Below are 5,054 nucleotides of genomic sequence, written 5' to 3'. Positions count from 1 at the left end.
AGGGTTTTTAAAAATGAATTTGCAACAATTTCTACATACCTGTCTTTGCATTGTCATTATGGGGTATTATGTGTAGATTGCTGAGTTTTTTATTTTATTTAATCCATTTGAGAATAACGCTGTAAGGTAACAAATTTGGGGAAAACCAAGGGGTCTGAATACCAACCAACCTGGTCTGACAGTTGTGTTATTTTGGGATGTTGTGGGTTGTCTCCAAGCCCGGCTAGCTCAGTCGGTAGAGCATGAGACTCTTAATCTCAGGGTCGTGGGTTCGGAGCCCCACGTTGGGCGCTGACCTTTTATTTGGATAACATTGATCCTCAGAGGCTTGGGGCTCGTTTCCTGGACACAGATTATAGTCCTCCACTGAAAAGCACTACCTCTGAACAATATCAAATGGACATGTTTTTAGACTAGGACTTCATGGGTGTCTGGGAAACCAGCCTTAGAGGTATAGTGGTTAATACACATGCAACATAGATGACCAGTATTGGTTGACTGTGTTGCTTCATCACCATAGGGATAAGTACATGGGTGATGAAATAGAGGACTGCTGAAATACAAGAGTCAGGATTGGTTCAGACCCTGAGATCTGTCATCACAGGGCTACCCACGCCCTGTGAGGCCTGGTCAATGGGCTGGGCTGGTTCAGACCCTGAGATCTGTCACTGGGCAGGGTTGGTTCACGCCCTGTGAGGCCTGTCAATGGCTATTGGTTCAGACCCTGAGATCTGTCACTGGCAGGGTTGGTTCACGCCCTGTGAGGCCTGTATGTGGTGGTGTTAAATATTGATGCAAGCCCGGCTAGGCTCAGTCGGTAGGAGCATGAGACTCTATCTCAGGGTCGTGGGTTCAGCCCCACGTTGGGCGCTAACCTTGATTTGCAAGCCTTTCTTATGATAAATGCGAGCAAATCAAAAGTTATTTGTGTGATATGATACACAGTAACCAGTCAAACGTTCACTCACTTACTCATTCAAGGGTTTATTTTAATTAATTTTTAATTAACTTGCAACAATTTCTCCATACCTGTTTTCGCTTTGTCATTATGTGGTATTATGTGTAGATTGCTGAGGATGTTTTTATTTAATCCATTTGAGAATAACGCTGTAAGGTAACATTTTGGGGAAAACCAAGGGGTCCTGAATACTTTTTGAAGGCACTTGGATATACAGTGAGGGAAACAAGTATTTGATCCTGCTGATTTTGTACGTTTTGTCCACTGACAGAGAAATGATCCGTCTATAATATTAATGGTAGGTTTATTTGAACAGTGAAGACAGAATAATAACAAAAAAATCCGAAAAACACATGTCAAAAATGTTATAAATTGATTTGCATTTTACTGGGGGAATAAGTATTTGACCCCTCTGCAAAACATTACTTAGTACTTGGTGGAAAACCTGTTGGCAGTCAGAGGTCAGACGTTTCTTGTAGTTGGCCACCAGGTTTGCACACATCTCAGGAGGAATTTTGTCCCACTCCTCTTGCAGATCTTCTCCAAATCATTAAGGTTTCGAGGCTGACGTTTGGCAACCCGATCTTCAGCTCCCTCCACAGAATTTATATGGGATAAGGTCTGAGACTGGCTAGGCCAATGGGCAGCGTTGGGTCACGCCCTGTTAGGTCTGTCAATGGGCAGAGTTGGTTCACGCCCCCAGAGGTCTGTATGTGGGTGGTGTTAAATAGTAATGCAAGCCTGGCTAGCTCAGTCGGTAGAGCATGAGACTCTTAATCTCAGGGTTGTGTGTTCGAGCCCCACGTTGGGTGCTGACCTTTGATTTGGATAACATTGATCCTCAGAGGCTTGGGGCTCGTTTCCTGGACACAGATTATAGTCCTCCACTGAAAAGCACTACCTCTGAACAATATCAAATGGACATGTTTTTAGACTAGGATCATGGGGTGTCTGGGAAACCAGCCTTAGAGGTATAGTGGTTGGCCATGCAACATAGATGACCAGTATTGGTTGACTGTGTTGCTTCATCACCATAGGGATAAGTACATGGGTGATGAAATAGAGGACTGCTGAAATCCAAGAGTCAGGGTTGGTTCAGACCCTGAGATCTGTCACTGGGCAGGGTTGGTTCACGCCCTGTGAGGCCTGTATGTGGGTGGTGTTAAATAGTGATGCAAGCCCGGCTAGCTCAGTCGGTAGAGCATGAGACTCTTAATCTCAGGGTCATGGGTTCAAGCCCCACGTTGGGCGCCTTACCTTTGATAGCAAGCCTTTCTTTATGATAAATGCGAGCAAATCAAATGTTATTTGTGTGATATGATACACAGTAACTGTCAAACGCTCACCACTTACTCATTCAAGGGTTTATTTTGAATAAATTTGCAACAATTTCTCCATACCTGTTTTCGCTTTGTCATTATGGGGTATTATGTAGATTGCTGAGGATGTTTTATTTAATCCATTTGAGAATAAAGCTGTAAGGTAACTCATTTGGGAAAACTAAGGGTCTGAAATACTTTTGAAGGCACTTGGATATATAGTGAGGGAAAAAAAGTATTTGATCCCCTGCTGATTTTAGTAATGCTGTCCACTGACAGAGAAATGATCCGTCTATAATATTAATGGTAGATTTATTTGAACAGTGAGAGACAGAATAACAACAAAAAAATCCAGAAAAACACATGTCAAAAATGTTATAAATTGATTTGCATTTTTAATGGGGGAAGTATTTGACCCTTCTGCAAAAACATGACTTGTACTTGGTGGAAAACCCGTGTTGGCAATCAGAGGTCAGATGTTTGTAGTTACAAACAGGTTTGCACACATCTCAGGAGGGATTTTGTCCCACTCCTCTTTGCAGATCTTCTCCAAGTCATTAAGGTTTCGAGGCTGACGTTTATAACCGAGCTTTCAGCTCCTCTCCACAGAATTTATATGGATAAGGTCTGAGACTGGCTAGGCCAATGGGCAGCGTTTGGTTCATGTTGGTGTGTTATTTTACCAACCAGTTATTACATTTTGGTGGGTTATTTACCAACCTGGTCTAACAGTTATTACATGTTGGTGTGTTATTTTACCAACCTGGTCTGACAGTTATTACATGTTGGAGGGTTATTTACCAACCTGGTCTGACAGTTATTATATGTTGGTGGGTTATTTACCAACCTGGTCTGACAGTTATTGGTTATGTTGGTAAAGTTTATTTACCAACCTGGTCTGACAGTTATTACATGTTGGTGTTATTTACCAACCTGGTCTGACAGTTACATGTTGGTGGGTTATTTACCAACCTGGTCTGACAGTTATTACATGCTGGTGGGTTATTTACCAACCTGGTCTGGACAGTTATTACATGTTGGTGTTATTTACCAACCTGGTCTGACAGTTATTACATGTTGGTGTGTTATTTACCAACCTGGTCTGACAGTTATTACATGTTGGTGTTATTTACCAACCTGGTCTGACAGTTATTACATGTTGGTGTGTTATTTACCAACCTGGTCTGACAGTTATTACATGTTGGTGTGTTATTTACCAACCTGGTCTGACAGTTATTACATGTTGGTGTGTTTATTTACCAACTGGTCTGACAGTTATTACATGTTGGTGTGTTTATTTACCAACCTGGTCTGACAGTTATTATGACATGTTGGTGTGTTTATTTACCAACCTGGTCTGACAGTTATTACATGTTGGTGTGTTTATTTACCAACCTGGTCTGACAGTTATTACATGTTGGTGTGTTATTTACCAACCTGGTCTGACAGTTATTACATGTTGGTGTGTTATTTACCAACCTGGTCTGACAGTTATTACATGTTGGTGTGTTATTTACCAACCTGGTCTGACAGTTATTACATGTTGGTGTGTTATTTACCAACCTGGTCTGACAGTTATTACATGTTGGTGGGTTATTTACCAACCTGGTCTGACAGTTATTACATGTTGGTGGGTTATTTACCAACCTGGTCTGACAGTTATTACATGTTGGTGTGTTATTTACCAACCTGGTCTAACAGTTATTGCGATGTTGGTGTTATTTACCAACCTGGTCTGATACACAGTTGCATGTTGGTGTTATTTACCAACCTGGTCTACATGTTGGTGTGTTTATTTACCAACCTGGTCTGACAGTTATTACATGTTGGTGTGTTATTTACCAACCTGGTCTAACAGTTATTACATGTTGGTGTGTTATTTACCAACCTGGTCTAACAGTTATTACATGTTGGTGTGTTTATTTACCAACCTGGTCTGACAGTTATTACATGTTGGTGTGTTATTTACCAACCTGGTCTAACAGTTATTACATGTTGGTGTGTTATTTACCAACCTGGTCTGACAGTTATTACATGTTGGTGGGTTATTTACCAACCTGGTCTAACAGTTATTACATGTTGGTGTGTTATTTACCAACCTGGTCTGACAGTTATTACATGTTGGTGTGTTATTTACCAACCTGGTCTGACAGTTATTACATGTTGGTGTGTTATTTACCAACCTGGTCTAACAGTTATTACATGTTGGTGGGTTATTTACCAACCTGGTCTAACAGTTATTACATGTTGGTGTGTTATTTACCAACCTGGTCTAACAGTTATTACATGTTGGTGGGTTATTTACCAACCTGGTCTGACAGTTATTACATGCTGGTGGGTTATTTACCAACCTGGTCTAACAGTTATTACATGTTGGTGGGTTATTTACCAACCTGGTCTGACAGTTATTACATGTTGGTGTGTTATTTACCAACCTGGTCTGACAGTTATTACATGTTGGTGGGTTATTTACCAACCTGGTCTGACAGTTATTACATGTTGGTGTGTTATTTACCAACCTGGTCTGACAGTTATTACATGTTGGTGTGTTTATTTACCAACCTGGTCTGACAGTTATTACATGTTGGTGTGTTATTTACCAACCTGGTCTGACAGTTATTACATGTTGGTGTGTTATTTACCAACCTGGTCTGACAGTTATTACATGTTGGTGTGTTATTTACCAACCTGGTCTGACAGTTATTACATGTTGGTGGGTTATTTACCAACCTGGTCTGACAGTTGTGTTATTTTGGGATGTTGTGGGTTATATCTCC

General features: G+C 41.0%; 1 long non-coding RNA gene and 2 other non-coding genes across 3 annotated transcripts; 2 read left to right on the top strand and 1 right to left on the bottom strand.

Moving 5' to 3' along the window:
• Positions 1–217: 217 nt before the first annotated feature.
• Positions 218–291, top strand: trnak-cuu (transfer RNA lysine (anticodon CUU)). Its single transcript has one exon. It is a non-coding gene; the product is annotated as a tRNA-Lys (tRNA).
• Positions 292–2,136: 1,845 nt separating this feature from the next.
• trnak-cuu (transfer RNA lysine (anticodon CUU)) lies at positions 2,137–2,209 on the top strand. Its single transcript has one exon. It is a non-coding gene; the product is annotated as a tRNA-Lys (tRNA).
• Positions 2,210–3,406: 1,197 nt separating this feature from the next.
• On the bottom strand, positions 3,407–4,987 carry LOC127926910 (uncharacterized). The gene is made up of 3 exons (XR_008125415.1): positions 4,840–4,987; positions 3,673–3,840; positions 3,407–3,498 (listed from the first exon to the last, which is right to left on the bottom strand). It is a non-coding gene; the product is annotated as an uncharacterized LOC127926910 (long non-coding RNA).
• Positions 4,988–5,054: the final 67 nt, after the last annotated feature.

This window comes from Oncorhynchus keta, unplaced genomic scaffold, assembly GCF_023373465.1.
Source record: "Oncorhynchus keta strain PuntledgeMale-10-30-2019 unplaced genomic scaffold, Oket_V2 Un_contig_8621_pilon_pilon, whole genome shotgun sequence".
Taxonomy (NCBI): Eukaryota; Metazoa; Chordata; class Actinopteri; order Salmoniformes; family Salmonidae; genus Oncorhynchus; species Oncorhynchus keta.
Note: the sequence above shows the minus strand (reverse complement) of the source record. Positions and strands in the feature narration are given on the sequence as shown.